Consider the following 15,249-nt stretch of genomic DNA (forward strand, 5'->3'; position numbering starts at 1 on the left):
GTGTGGTCAACATTTTGACCATAAGGAACAGTATGTAAAAGTTGGTTAGCTGAAAGGATTTCCTGCCTCCTTAATAACTATTGTGTCTCTATTTCTTTAGAGTCATAGCTGAACTGGAAAGAAGGGGAAAACCTTTTAAGTAGAACATTTTGTATTTAGAATTGGTGTTCCTTAGATTCATATGATGAAAAGCTTCTGTGGATGAGTGCAAACCAGACCTACCCTTTGAATAGAAATACCTTCCTGCTATGTTGCTTATTCAGAGTGGTCTTCATTTGTGCCTTCCTCTTGTTGACCTGTCTGTAACCCTTGTTTGACACATTACAGAATTTCATGATTCTGTTTTTAACTGGTAGAATTACTCGTTGCATTGGAGTACGTGTGTGTACGTGTGTATTTGTGTGACAGGGAGAGAAGCACTACAGTCATTCCAAGAAACAGCTGCCATCTAAAATTACAATCAGTATTAGAAAAAGAATAGAGCTTTAAAAAAAAAAGAAAAGGAATGAGATAAAAGCAGACATAATATAGGGGCCAGAAGAAAACTTTTAAAAAAAGTTAATATTCTCAGAGAAACAAGATGAAATTGATTACGTGAACTAAGAACAGGATGGTGTCTTTAAAGGAGCAACCAGAGAATAAGAGCTCCAGAAATGTAAAAAAATATGATAACCCAAGTAAAAATTTCAGTACACAGGATGGAAGACGGAGTAAAATAATTCTTTCAGAGGTAAAACGAAAGCGAGCAACAGGAATGGAATGTGGGAGGGGAAAAAAATAAGAAAATTAGAAGATTATTTCAAGTGGTTCAACATCCAGCTTATAGAAGAGCTAAGAAAATTCAGGGCAGGAAATTGTCAAAGAAATAATAGCACAGGAAAATTTCCTAGAAGTAAAGGACGTGAGTTCCAGTACAGTGAATGGAAAATAATCCACACCAAGACACATTCATCATGCAATCTCTTAAATTTTGTAGAGAGGAAAAAACCCCAAAATGTTAACATATAGAGAATTAAGAATCAAAATGGCAATGGACTTAGAAGATAGATGTTAATGGAGCATTACCTTCAAAATTCTGATGGCATGTGATTTCCTTCTTCTTACTCTGTATTCAGCCAGACTATTAATCCAATGTGTAGATAAAATCATTACAATGTACTTTTTTTTTAAAGATTTATTTATTTATTTTTGAGAGAGTGAGAGTGAGAGAGAAAGAGTACATGAGAGTGGGGAGGGTTAGAGGGAGAAGCAGGCCCCTCACCAAGCAGGGAGCCCGATGCGGGACTCGATCCTGGGACTCCAGGATCATGACCTGAGCCGAAGGCAGTTGCTTAACCAACTGAGCCACCCAGGCGCCCCTACAATGTACTTTTATTCAAAACATTTTTTAAAATTAAGGATAAGGAAAATTAGATTTTTTCCTTTCTACTTCCAGATAATAAATGAGTGAAGGCACCTAAATATTTTGTAAAGAGCAAGTTCCTGAACATTTGTTCAACACACCAGTGTCCGCCACTCCTCCAGAACAACTGTGTATCTTGAATGTATAATTTTAACGTTTTTAGATGTGTATAGGAAAGGTCCAGAATGGGGCAGGGTGAAATTTCTTTTACTACTTACTCTGTGTATTGTCTGATTTTTTTTTTTTTAAATGAGTATACATTAATTGTAGTCAATAGAATATAACTTAAAAGAGGGGGGAAAAGAGACATGACTTATTCCTTCATTTATTTTTTAAAATATAGGAAGTGCATGCTATGTCTGTCTTCTCTACTAGGTGCTGTAGGAGATACAGTTGAAGTAGAGAACACAGCCTCAGCCTTTGAAGGATTTTGGGTCTGGCTGTAAAGGGGAAATACGCATGGAAGGGAATGGCTCCCAGCCGTGTTGAAAGTCTGCCTCTGTGTGATCTCAATGTACAGGCTACTCTCAGGGCCAAGCAGATGGCTTTCCAGGGTCTGCAAAGAGATGGCAGCCCACTTACTTCAGAGTACTTTAAAACCCAGCGTTCGTGAGAACACCAAACACAGTACACTGATCTTGGAATGTCTAATTTAATAACTTTCATTTGCATTTCTACAGAAACCAACATGCTTCCTGTTGCCAACCCCAGGAGCCAGAGGTTAGGGTTTTTAATAATAATAACAATAATGAGTTATACTTATTCCAGATTAATTTTCTGGCCCTCCAAAAAACAAATGGCTAAGATGTCCAAAATGTTCCTTTCACAACTCTGCCAAGTGCTGGCTTCTCTTCTCTGTCTGGAGATCCAGCCAATCTGTTGAAAATTATCCCTTTTTTTTTTTTGAGTACTTCCAGGCAGTTGTTCAGAGAGAAGACTAAATCCTGCAGTCTGAGATGGACAGCCACAAATGGAGACTCTTTTCCATACTACTGCAGCAGAAGAAAATGACACTTTGTGTTCTGAGTCTTACTTCATTTCTTCTAGGCATGAATTTGGGAAAATGTACACTGGACCTAACATCATACCTAGTTGTGGACAACATTGTGTATTAATTGGGAGTGTAACATTTGCTTGGTGACTGCTTGATTTTTTTGTTTTCGTTTTTTTCCTTGTAAATAGCCTTGGCCTAAGTGTTCACAAACTTAAGGAAAACATGGGTTCACTGGGGGAAAAGAAGCATTGAGCCTAAATAAGAATTAGTCCATACCCTCTTTTCTGGTTTGATTTGCATGGGAGTTAGGGGTTTTTTTGTTTTTATTTTTGTTTTTGTTTTGGGGGTTGTGTGGAGGGTAGTTAGAGGTACTATAATGAGTTAGTAAGATTCTTTTAATTGGAATACAGGAGAGACTTGAAACTTATTTGACCCAATGGAAGAATCTGTGGTTCTGTGATCTCCAAAAGTACTTTATAAGAGCAAATGGATAGATTTTTAAAGATTAGTTTGGCTGGCAGTTTGCCTGCTTATCTACTCCCCTTAAAGTCAGTGGGTGGGCCTGGCTCCGTGCATGGGAGTGGGAGCTCAGGGTGGGAACCTTAATCTAACTTGAGCAGGCTGATTGGCAGTAGTGGAGAAATGGCTATCCGACCCAATCGTGGGGCACGCACTCCTTTGAAAACTGGCCTGTCGGGGCTACAGTGTCCTTTGCTCATTACGTGGATGCCTCGCACAGGGATGCTTGGGTTCCCTGTGTAATAGAAACCCTGAAACCCTGGTGGCTAGATTGGGGAACAAGAGAATTGTGTTCTAGGCCTGTACTTTCCCCCAACTTGTATTTTGATCTTAGGAGACTCCCTTAATTCCTCTGGGCATCAGTTTCCTCATCTGTGAGATTAAATTATCAGAGTAGTAGACTTCTCTGAAAGTCCTTCTAGTTCACATATGTTCCTTGAAGGCTGAGACTCTATTGTCACCTTTCCTTTGCTTTGATAATACAAACTGGCAAATAAAAATTAGTCTTAGTGAAAATGTCTATAAGGTTTGGAGTAGGATCCTGGAAGAGTTAATTGAACAAAAGTATTACAGGAATAGAAACAAAAAAAAAAACTTATTTTGAAATATTGGACCTTATTTTAAATTAATTTCTTTTTGATGCATAAAAGAAATTTCTAGGTGATTTTTTGCTAGTGTTTTGGATGAGGCAGGTGTAGCACTGTTTGAACTCTTTGTATGTTTAGTGCATGTGATTGACTAGGGTTTTAATACTTACACGATGCTCTTTAGAATTACCAAATAAGAATTTGTAAAGTAATATCCTTATAGAGTCAGGCTGTTGGGGATAGGACCCCTGTGGTTTGAAAAGAGGATAGCCCATCATTAATTGGGGCAAGATTTGTGGAGGGAGTTCTGAGAAAAACATTGAGAACGCAGCAGGTATTTATGGTGCCCCTCCTAGGTGCTCGCACCATTCTGGGTGTTGGGGTTGGAGCCGAAACAAGACAGCTTTCGGTTTCAGGGAGCAGCTTCCTAGTGAGAGGAGACAGACTTGAAACATGTTTAATAAAACAACAGTTATTGTAGGGAATGGTGAGCAGTGGTGGATGGAGTGTGCTTCTTTAGCTAGAGAGGTTGGAACAATGGGAATAATAGGAAGGACGGAGGTGAGGAATGTGGACTTTGTCTTTCAAAGCCTTCAGACTCTAATGTGTGCCTCTTGAGTTTATGGAGGTGTATCAGGGCCTGTGCTTGCTAAGATGAAGGGGGCGGCCGAGTGATGATAACTCACCTCAACCTCAACCCTGCTTCAACCAGAACAGTTCTGGCTTTCTTTTGTTTTGTTTTAAATATTGGGACTATTTTTGAAAGAAAGTTGTCCATTGCTTTAAAGATTTACAAAACAACTGCCTTGGAATAAACCAATTATGTTCATTCTTGCCCATAGTGCCTTAGCTCTTATGTTTTGGCAGTTGAGATAGATAGGCAGAATAATCCCTCCTCCCCCCCACCAGACATGAGATCCTAATCCCTGCAACCTATAAATGTTACCTTGGAAAGATAAGAGGTCTGCGTTGATGTGATTAAATTAAGGATTTTGCAGTGGGGTGATTATCTTGGATTGTTTGGGTATGACCACAGAGGCAGAGACTAGAGCCACATAGCTATAGGCCAAGGAAGGCCAGCAGCCCCCAGAAGCTAGAAGAGGCGAGAATTAGATTCTCCTCCAGAGCCTCTGGAGGTGCCCTGCTGGCACTTTGATTTTGGACCATTGTTTTTTTTTTTTTTTTCTTTTTAATAACTTTTTAAGATTTTGTTTGCTTGTTTATTTATTTATTAGAGAGCAGGGAGGGGCTGAGGGAGAGCGAGAGAATCAATCCCAAGTGCTCCACACCCATTGTGGAGCCCGACACAGGGCTCGATCCCACAACCCTGAGACCATGACCTGAGCCAATATCAAGAGTTGAACACTTAACTGACTGAGCCACCCAGACGCCCCAAGACTTGGTTATTAAGTAATCTATACACCCAACGTGGGGCTTGAATTTACAACCCCGAGATTAAGAGTCACACACTCTACCGACTGAGCCAGCCAGACACCCCTGGACCATTGATAATGATGTAGATTTCTGGCTTCCAGAGCTGTGAGAGAATAATATAGTAGTTAGGTTAGATTGTATGTTCCTTGATACCAGCATCCCTTTTATTTAGTATTACTTTTCCCCAGAGTCTAACTCGGTTCCTTAAATATTATGACTGTGTTTTAGTTATCTGCTGCTGCATAACAAATACCCTAATATTTAGTGGCTTAAAGTAACAACTCATTATTTCTCACAGTTCTGTGGGTTGACCGGGTTCAGCTGGTTCATCTTCACCACATGATGTCTTCTGGGATCACTCAGGTGGTTGCAATATCTGAGACCTCAGCTGGGACTGAATGACCAAGACGGTTTCACATTCCCATGTCTGGAACCTCAACTGGGAGCATAAGTGACAGAGGTGGGGGGGGGGGCTCATGGGACCTCTCTCTAGCAGAGTCATCAAGTCTCGAAGACTGAATCCAGAAGCTGCCATGCCTCTTGAAGCCTAAGGCAGAACTGGTACAGCATCACTTCTGCCACCTTCTGTGGATCAAAGAAGTCACAGGCTAGACCAGAGTCAGGGGAGAGGAAATAGACCCTGCCTCTTGAAGGGAGGGAGGCTTGTACATATAGCGAGGGTAGTAGGAATTATTGTTGGCCATCTTTGCAGTCTACCACAAACTGTTTAGAAAATTACTATCGAATTAACTGTTGGAGATGGACTGATTCTGAGATTTTTATAGATGACAAGATTTAGAAAGACACATTCTCTAAGAAATAAATTTCTGGTGTAAAAAAATCCATAGAAGCTGTCCGGATGGGACCTTGAACACACGAAGAATTCAGGAGATGTATGTTTACTGGCCATCTGGCTGTGGAATGAGTAGGAATGTATTTCCAGGCCCACCCTTGGGCTAGTAATTTCTATAAGGGGAATGGCAGGGTACTTCCAGAACCGAGAGTTTCCACTTCCCTCCATGGGTGGAGTATAGTGATGGCAGATTTTGTGATTTGAGAGATTCTCTACCAGAAAACAGCTTCCAAAGGGAAGGATTAGGAAAACATTCAGTAAGTCCAAGAATGTTATGGCTTTCCATGGAGGATTGGAAGGGAGATGAGATTGGCAGGAGACCTGGTCAGAGTCCGTGCCCTTAGAAGAGAGGCCCTGAAGAAGATGCCCTTCCTTTAACAGGCCCTGGGTGGCAGGGGGGGACCATGGCCACGATCACAAGTGCTTGCTGAGTGTGAGATTCTGGCCCTGGGGCCTCTGACATCTGTTTAGTCCAGTCACTCATTCTTTTTAAATTACCGCTACTCAAGAGAGAAATGCTGGTGTCAGGCCCACTCAGAGGTGGGGAGAGGATTCTAGGAACAGAGTCAGAGATGGATGATCCTCCTGGTGGGGTTCCAAACCCAGATTTCTTTTTTATTAGTTGTTTCTGTTTTATTAGTTTTCATTTGCTCTTCCTTTTAAGTGTGTGTGTGTGTGTGTGTGTGTGTGTGTGTGTGTGTGTGTGTGTGCGCGCGCGCGCGCGCGCGTGCGCGTGCGCTTTGTCTTCTTTGTAGGTTTATTTCTATTTCGGGGTACTGCTTTTCTTAAGATGTCCTTGCTCTTTTTATCAGCAGTCACTGTGGCAAGGAGACACAGGCCCTTTCCTGATTTCTCTCCTCTAGAGTAGTTTTATAGGCCAGAATCTGGGGATAGCTAAGTTTTAATAGTTTATTGGGTTCCCATTTGAAAAACCAACTGGAAAACCTCCAGGCTTTTGCCTTCAGCGTTTGTTTTCATCTGATGAAACCAGGTTTGCGGTGTTTGCTCCATGGCCTGTGACTAAGTCCTGGGTTTTGTTGTTGTGGTGGTGGTGGTTGTTCTTAAAGCAGGCACAAGCTATGCCTTTGCTGCTGTTTACTATGGAGTTCCTTTTTCTGCGTGTTTTTGCTTGCCTTTGCAAGCTTTCTCTCTTTATATCTTAGTACATTACTCTCTTGATACCTGTTCCTGAGATGATTCAGAATGATAGGGGATCTGTATGTAGGAATTGGGGGGTGTGGATACCTTATTTTTACTTGTGATATGGTTCACTGAAGGCTTCTTTTCATTGTGCCATGGGTTTTTATCAGGATGCTCAGAAGCATTTGCTTTCGGCATTTCAATTTCAATATGTGTGGCAGATCTTGGGACAGGGTCTCTAAGAGAAACAGAAGCTTGATTCAAGTGAAGATTTTCCTAGGCTGGTAGATGGCAGGTGGGATTCAAAGATGAAAGCTCAGATGCTCTCAAACACTAGAGCATTACCATTACCTCGGCATTACCAAGATTAGATGTGGAATGTGCAGACCAAGGGAAGCTCCGAGCGTCCGAGCGTGGCTGGGGTAGGGACTGCCTTCCACGCATGGCTTAGCCAGGATGGGGATGAGGCGTTCTGGGCTGGTGTCAGGGCTAGGGCCCCAGACATTATGTTCAAATGTAGGAGAGGTACAGAGAGTGTACCACCCTGAGGCTACTGCATTCAAACGGGTCCAGATTGATAGGGAACAGTGTTCTTGATACAGTGTTAAATGTACAAAGCAGATAATAAAAGAATATATAAGGAGGAGAAAGGTGTAGATGGACAGACATCAGAGCAGACTAGTGGCCATCTTTAGGTGGTGGGTTTGTGGTGGTTTTGAGATTTTTATTTGCAGTGTCCTTTATTATCTAATTTTTCCTCAGTAAACAAGTAGTGCTAGAATAGTTTTTAAAAAGCTTTTAAAATAAAACAAAACAGTGCTGGGCAGGCATTTTCATTCATTCAGTCAACCTCTGTTGCCTGCCAACTTTGTTCATGGCTTTGGCTGGGCTCTGGGGGAGCCCACCCCTGAATGGATCAGGCAGAGGAGTGCCTTGCGGGGGACTCAGCCACTGTCCGCTCCTGGTGCCAGGCAAGTGGATTTCTTCAGGGAGGTTCTGTGTTTCCCCAAGGGCCTCTCCATGGGTTGTGCCTGCATAGTTCTTGCCTGACAGGATGGGGAATAACTCACCTTTTGTAGAGTCTGACAGTCCCAAGGCTAAAGCTGCTTTATTCTCATTCTCTGTCCTGGCTTGTTTGTTTTCACCTTTGTCTGTCTGTTTTATCCCATTCACAATATTTGGTGGTCTCCTTTTGTCTTCCTAGAAGCTTGAATTTACAGAGATTCCGTTTTTCCTTTTTGGTTATCACTTCTTTTGTTTCCATAAAGTTGCAGGGCTAGTTTTTGGCCACATAGATAAACAGGTTTGAAATGCCTGTCACTGGAGAATTTACCCCCAGGGCTTGCTATATTTGTGGAGGTGACATATCAGCCTGTTTGCTTATATGGGTGAACTAGAATTGAACTGTTTATAAATCAGTCAGACAAGCTTTATATATTTGTGTTTAAGAAATTTCAAGTCCTGGCAGGATACTCAGTTTATTAATTCACATCAGGATTTTGAATGTCCTTAGATACAGCTAATGAGTCACTTTAAGAAATTTTTAATTTGTTACCATCTTAGTCATAATTCCTTTTCTTCTTGATTAAGAGAAATTGTGTTGAAGCTGGATGGGTGGTTAGGTGTCATTTGGGTAGGAACCAGTCACTGAGGAAAGATAAAAGGCATAAGGCATAGGCTGAGGTCATCTATAGTAGAATGTTTTTCTTCTCTGGCTAATCTTACTTATTCATTCATGGTGAGAATATTTACCAGTCAGCCAGCGTTTATGTAGAATCGTGGTTTGTATCAAGAGTGATACAGGGGTACCTGGGTGGCTCAGTCGATTGGGTGTCTGCCTTCAGCTCGGGTCATGGTCCCAGGGTCCTGGGATCGAGCCTCACGTTAGATCGAGCCTCACGTTAGGTTCTCTTGCTCAGCGGAGAGCCTGCTTCTCCCTCTCCCTCTGCCTGCTGCTCTGCCTGCTTGTGCTCTCTCTCTCTGTCAAATAAATAAATAAAATAAAATAAAGTGATACAAGGAAGTATGACTGTGGTCCCTTACCTGGTTGATGTGAGAAGGTACATTCAGTGAACGTCCATTGGGTCACCGCGTTTCACCCTCTCTCTAGTCTGGTCCATCTGCTCTTGGCACATCTCTCTGCTGTTCAGAAACTTCCAGTGCCTATAGACGCAGGCTGAGCTGTTTAGTCTGGCATTTGAAATTTCTAAAAACTTGTATGCCATCTTGCCTTTTCTGTCTTGTCTTGTCATGAAGCCCTCTTTTCATCCAGCCAGTTTATCTACCCAGTTGGTTTCTGTAACTACCCACCCTCTCCATGCTATTTTCTCTCCCTTTTAATCCATTCTTACCCAATTTTTCAAAACTCGTCTCTTGGTTTCCATGTTTCCCACAAGCTGTTCCCTAACCTCTCCAGCTGCCAATGATATCTTTCCCAACTCCACTGTTACTGGAAGCTTTAGTTATTTGACCCTTAAAGCAGTTTGTCTTCCCTAGTTATAGTCTATGCATGTGCCTTGTGTTCCTAACCAGATCTTAAGCCCCAAGGGGCACCTGGGTGGCTCAGTTTGTTAAGCGACTGCCTTCATCTCAGATCATGATCCCGGAGTCCCGGGATCGAGTCCCGTATCCCGCATCGGGCTCCCTGCTTGGCGGGGAGTCTGCTTCTCCCTCTGACCCTCCCCCCTCTCATGTGCTCTCTCTCAAATAAATAAATAAAATCTTTAAAAATAAATAAATAAATAAAAAGTCCACATGTGAAGCACATATTAACCGATAACATTCAGGGTCCAAGAAAATAAAAAAAAAAGAGCAGTGACTATTTCATATTGTTAGTGTCTTCCATGGGACCTAGCACAGTGCTCAACATGAAGTATGTAGGTATTCAAAATATTTGCTGCTTTCCTGAGAAAACTATGATCATGCTATAGTTTTGACTAAGTAGAAATGACAGGTAAGACTCACATGTTCCAGGATTCACATATGGACTAAAATGGTCCCATGATCTTGGCCTTTAAAAATAAAGCTATAGATTATAGACCTATACGGGCAGCTGAAAACCTATGAGCAGCCTATGAACTGTAGGCCTTTTGCTGTAGTTGAGAATCAGGAGTGAGTGAAGTTTGAATAAGCCCCCTTAGATAATTCTGATATCCTCCTATGCCTTACCTCTTGAGGCTCTGTTTTATAATATGCAAGAATTGTTAATATTGAATATCCTTCAGGCAGCACTCCGTACACATTTAGCCAAGTTCTTTTAGTAGCCCTTGGCTGATGCAGATTTGAGATGATGCTAACCCAAGCAAGTACTCAGCTCTTCGCCATTTGCAGTGAATTGGAGCCCTGGCCAGAAATAGACTTGATATTTTCTTTTTTTTCTTTTTCTTTTTTTTTTTAAATTTCAAGTTTTTATTTAAATTCTAGCTCATTAACATATATGGTAAAATTGGTTTCAGGTGTAGAATTTAGTGATTGATCACTCGATGATCACCAGTGCTCATCACAAGTGCCTTTCTTAATACCCATCACCCATTTAACCCATCTCCCATCGTCCTGCCTCCATCAACCCTCAGTTTGTTCTCTATAGTTAAGAGGCTCTTAGAGGGCGCCTGGGTGACTCAGTTGGTTAAGCGACTGCCTTCGGCTCAGGTCATGATCGTGGAGTCCTGGGATCGAGTCCCGCATGAGGCTCCCTGCTCGGCAGGGAGTCTGCTTCTCCCTCTGACCCTGCCCCCCTCATGTGCTCTCTCTCTCTCATTCTCTCTCTCTCAAATAAATAAATTCTTTAAAAAAAAAAAAAAGAGGCTCTTAGAGTTGACATTTTCTTAACAGTATCGAGGAGCCTGAGAATGCTAGAATAGAAAGGCAACTCCTGTGTGCTCAGAGTACCTAAGCAAGGTCAAAATTCTCCTTAGAAAATAATTTTGGTTTTCCTTAAACCCTGGCAGATGCGCAGTTGATGCTTCAAAGTCCTACACCACCAAGCATGGACACAATAATTTTAACAGAATATTTGTTTTAAAGATGTAGTCAAAACCCACCAAATTATTAAGAACAAAACAATTACTTAAAACATTCACCAAATGTTTAACTTTGAGTAACGTACCTTCTTCATATATTCTGCAACATAAACTAGTTGGTAAATATCTAGTAAGGTAAACTGAATGAGGTAACTCACTGTTTGGGACAATTAGTTTTAATTCAACTAAGACAATGACTTTAATTTGAGAATAGTAGCTCTACAGCCCTTTCCTCTGGCAGTATTTGTGGTCAGCAGAGCCCGTTATTTATCAAGGCAATTTCCAGATCATGGTAATGCAATCATATGGTCTGCTTACACAAGAATACTTATCTCTCTTGACACCACCAAGAGATATTGGACCATTGAGGAGTGACTTACTCCCCTGGAAATACTGTTTACCAGGTTTTGTGGTGTAGATGGAGAGACTCTATATGGGCAAGTATACACAGGGATTTCAGTATTGAATTCATATACAGTTTTAAGTGACTCCACTAAAAATGGAAACTGATGTTCTTGACCAGTTTTGCTTAGTGATACTAAAGAATGTAACAATGGCCTGTAGTGGAATGGTTTTGTGGTCTCCCTGTGTAAAGCACTGAACCTGCAAAACCTAGGTTTGCCGTTTATTAACAAGGAAATTTACATATCATTGTTTGTAACAGTAAGGTAACGACCAAAAGGCCTAACGTTTGGGATTAAATCAATTACAGTCGACATTCAATGGATTACTCTGCAGCCATTAAGTGGAAAGAAATAGAATGGTGTGCCTGATATTGAATGATTTCTCAGATATAGTTCAAATGAAAAATAAAATCAAGGGGCACAACTGTATGTATAATATGCATATTTGTGGGGAAAAAGGAGGTAAACTAAAAGTACGTACTTGTATAAACAAATTTTTTAAAAGGAAAGCTGAGATGCTTTTGCATAGTTGTCTATGTGGAGGGGCACTGGGAAATCTAGTATGTGGGTTTTTTTAACACTTGCATTTGTTATTTTTTCCACAAAAATATCTACTAATTAAAAAAGGAAATGAGCACATTTTTGCATAAATGTTCAATAGATCTGTAACTTAAAAGAAAGTAAGGACTTTCTCTTTAAAAAAAAATTGGTTTGACTGAATGTGAAATAGGTACAAAAGAAAATTTATATACTGTGTGTAAGGTATAAAGAGTAACTATGCAACAAACACTTCTAGATCCACAACCTGGTTAAATAACGGAACATTTCTTTTGAAGCCCCTTATATAATCCTTCCTAATTCCATCTCCTTTCTTTTCCCCCTGGAGAAGGGATTGATTACTTTTGCCAATTTTGTTTTTATTTATTCCTTTGCTTTTCATTTTTTTATCACTTAAATTTGTTTCTCTAAGCGAAGTATTATTTAGTGGTGCTTTATTGTAAACTTTGCATAGAAGGATCATATTACGTGTGTTCTTTAACTCACTTTTTTCACTTAACATTATGTCCCTGAGATACATCTGTCTTTATACATCTGTAGTTCATTCAGGTTTACTGCTCTACAGTATTCCCTTGTGTGAGTGTACAGTTGATTCACTCTACTCTTTTTTTTTTAAGATTTATTTATTTATTTGACAGAGAGAGAGAGAGAGAGAGACACAGTGAGAGAGGGAAAACAGCAGTGGGAGTGGGAGTGGGAGAGGGAGAAGCAGGCTTCCTGTGGAGCAGGGAGCCCGATGCAGGGCTCGATCCTGAGCCGAAGGCAGACGCTTAATGACTGAGCCACACAGGTGCCCTGATTCACTCTACTCTTGATGGACATATGGCTGCTGTGCATATGATCCTACAAGCCTTCTGGTGCCCATGTCCAAGAGTTTATTAGGCCATTTACCTCGAAATAGCATTTGTGAATCACAGGCTAAACACATCTGTGGCTTTCAAGAAAATGCCAGATTATTTTTAAAATTGTTGTAGTAATTTTTGTTTCCATCAACAGTGTCTAAGAGTTCCAATACTTGTTATTATCAGACTTTTCAATCTTTGCCAGTTGATATAAAATAGTCTCTCAGTACGATTGAGCATCTTATGTTTATTGGTCACTAATGTTTATTTTCTGTGGATTATATTTTATTAGGTTTTATCCATTTTTATATTCAGTTGTTTGTCTTTTAACTTATTGATTTCACTGGAGTTCTTCATGTATTCTCGTACTAATTATGCAATTCTCAGTTATACACATTACACATTTCCTCCCCATTTGTGGCTTGGCAATAAAAACATTTACTTCCATCATTTTAAAACTTTTTTGTTATGGGAATTTTTAACATATGTAAGAATGAAGAGAATAATATAACTAACCCCTGCATATCCATCACTCAACTTCAAGAATTACCAACATTTTGCCAATCATATTTTGTCCATTTCTTGTCCTCCCGAGGTCACAGGCATCATGTCATTTTTCCCGTAAATACTTCAGGATGCATGACTGATTTGATAAGAGAGTTTAAAAAGAAATACATCATGCTATTATCGTGTGTAACAAAGTTAATAATTCTTTAACCTTCAACTTTTCCCAGTTGTCTTAGAAATGTCTTTTTATAATTGGCTTCTTAGAATCAGGATCCAAACAGGGTCCACATGTGGTTAGTCTTTTTTGGCCTCATAAGTCTGCTAAGTCTCTTAGTCTCTTTTTTTCATAATGTTTGATACTCCTCCTCTGCCAAAAATACTTTGTACGTGTATTATTTTGTGTTTTTATGTGTGCTTTTTGTGTGTGTGTAAAAATTTTTTAAAAAATATTAATTGATGTAGTTGAATATATAAATTATTATTTTTATTGGAATTGCATTGTATTTGGTGAGAATTTCCTCTTTATAATATTGAATCTTCTTATCCATGAACCTGGCACATCTCTCCTATTTAAGGCCTATCTTTTCTTACAGCATCTCCCTATAAAAAGTATGATACACCAATGTAGAAGAAAAAGAATCTTGCACCTGAAACTAATGCAACATCGTATGTCAACTATACTTCAATTAAAAAAAATTTTTTTTAAAGAAAAAGACAACATTTGCCTCTACCTCACACCATACACAAAAATTAATTTGAGATGGATCATGGACCTCACAATAAAAGCTGGAACTATAAAACTCCTAGAAGGAAACAGAGTATCTTTGTGATTTGGGGGTAGGCAAAGATTTCTTAAGCCACAGAAAACATGAATCATTAAAAAAAAAAAGAAGGACCCAGTTATTGGACTGAAAACTTCTTTTTTTTTTTAAAGATTTTATTTATTTATTCATGAGAGAGAGGCGAGGGAGAAGAAGTTTCCCAAAGAGCAGGGAGCCTGATGCGGGACTCGATCCCAGGACCCTGGGATCATGACGTGAGCCGAAGGCAGATGCTTAACCATCTGAGCCACCGAGGCGCCCTGGACTGAAAACTTCTGCTCATCAGAAGACATTATTAGGAAAATAAATTGGCAAGCCACAGACTAAGAAGGTACATGTAATGCACATGTTTCGCAAAGGAAGCAAGCAACCTAATGTGAAAACAGGCAAATATTTTGAATTGATACTTCACAAAAGGCCATATCAATAACCAAAGCACAAAAAGAGTGTTTACTATCATCATTAGTCATCAAGAAAATGCAAATCAAGGGCGCCTGGGTGGCTCAGTTGGTTAAGCGACTGCCTTCGGCTCAGGTCATGATCCTGGAGTCCCGGGATCGAGTCCCACATCGGGCTTCCTGCTCAGCAGGGAGTCTGCTTCCCCCTCTGACCCTCTTCCCTCTCGTGCTTTCTATCTCTCGTTCTCTCTCTCTCTCAAATAAATAAATAAAATCTTAAAAAAAAAAAAAAAAAAGAAAATGCAAATCAAAACCACAGGAATCTACCACTAGGATGGCTAAAGTAGATAAAGAGAAAGACAACAGCAAATGTTGGATAGGACACAGAGCCACTAGAACTCTAGTTTATTGTTGGGGGGAGTATAAAATGCTCTAATTATTTTGGGAAACTGTCAGTTTCCTAAAATGTTAAACATACTGGAATTTTATTCTCTGATACTTATTCAAGAGAAATGAAAACATGTACACAAAAACCTTGTATAAGAATGTTTCTAGCAGCTTTATTCATAATAACCTACCAATGGATACAGCCCATATCTGTCAAGAGGAGAATGGATAAACAAACTTGTATATTCACACAATGGAATACTACTCAACAAAAAAAGAATCAAACTATTGATACATAAAGTAACATGGATAAACTATGCTGAGTGAAAAAAGCCAGACACAAAAAATTATGTAAGATATTATTACATTTATATGAAATTCTAG

General features: G+C 40.0%; 1 protein-coding gene across 11 annotated transcripts in view; it reads left to right on the top strand.

Annotated features, from left to right (window-relative positions):
- The window catches only part of THADA (THADA armadillo repeat containing), a 324,153-nt gene that overhangs the window by 123,194 nt on the left and 185,710 nt on the right, over positions 1 to 15,249 (top strand). The window lies entirely within an intron of this gene.

The sequence above is a fragment of the Zalophus californianus genome, chromosome 8 (assembly GCF_009762305.2).
Source record: "Zalophus californianus isolate mZalCal1 chromosome 8, mZalCal1.pri.v2, whole genome shotgun sequence".
Classification (NCBI taxonomy): Eukaryota; Metazoa; Chordata; class Mammalia; order Carnivora; family Otariidae; genus Zalophus; species Zalophus californianus.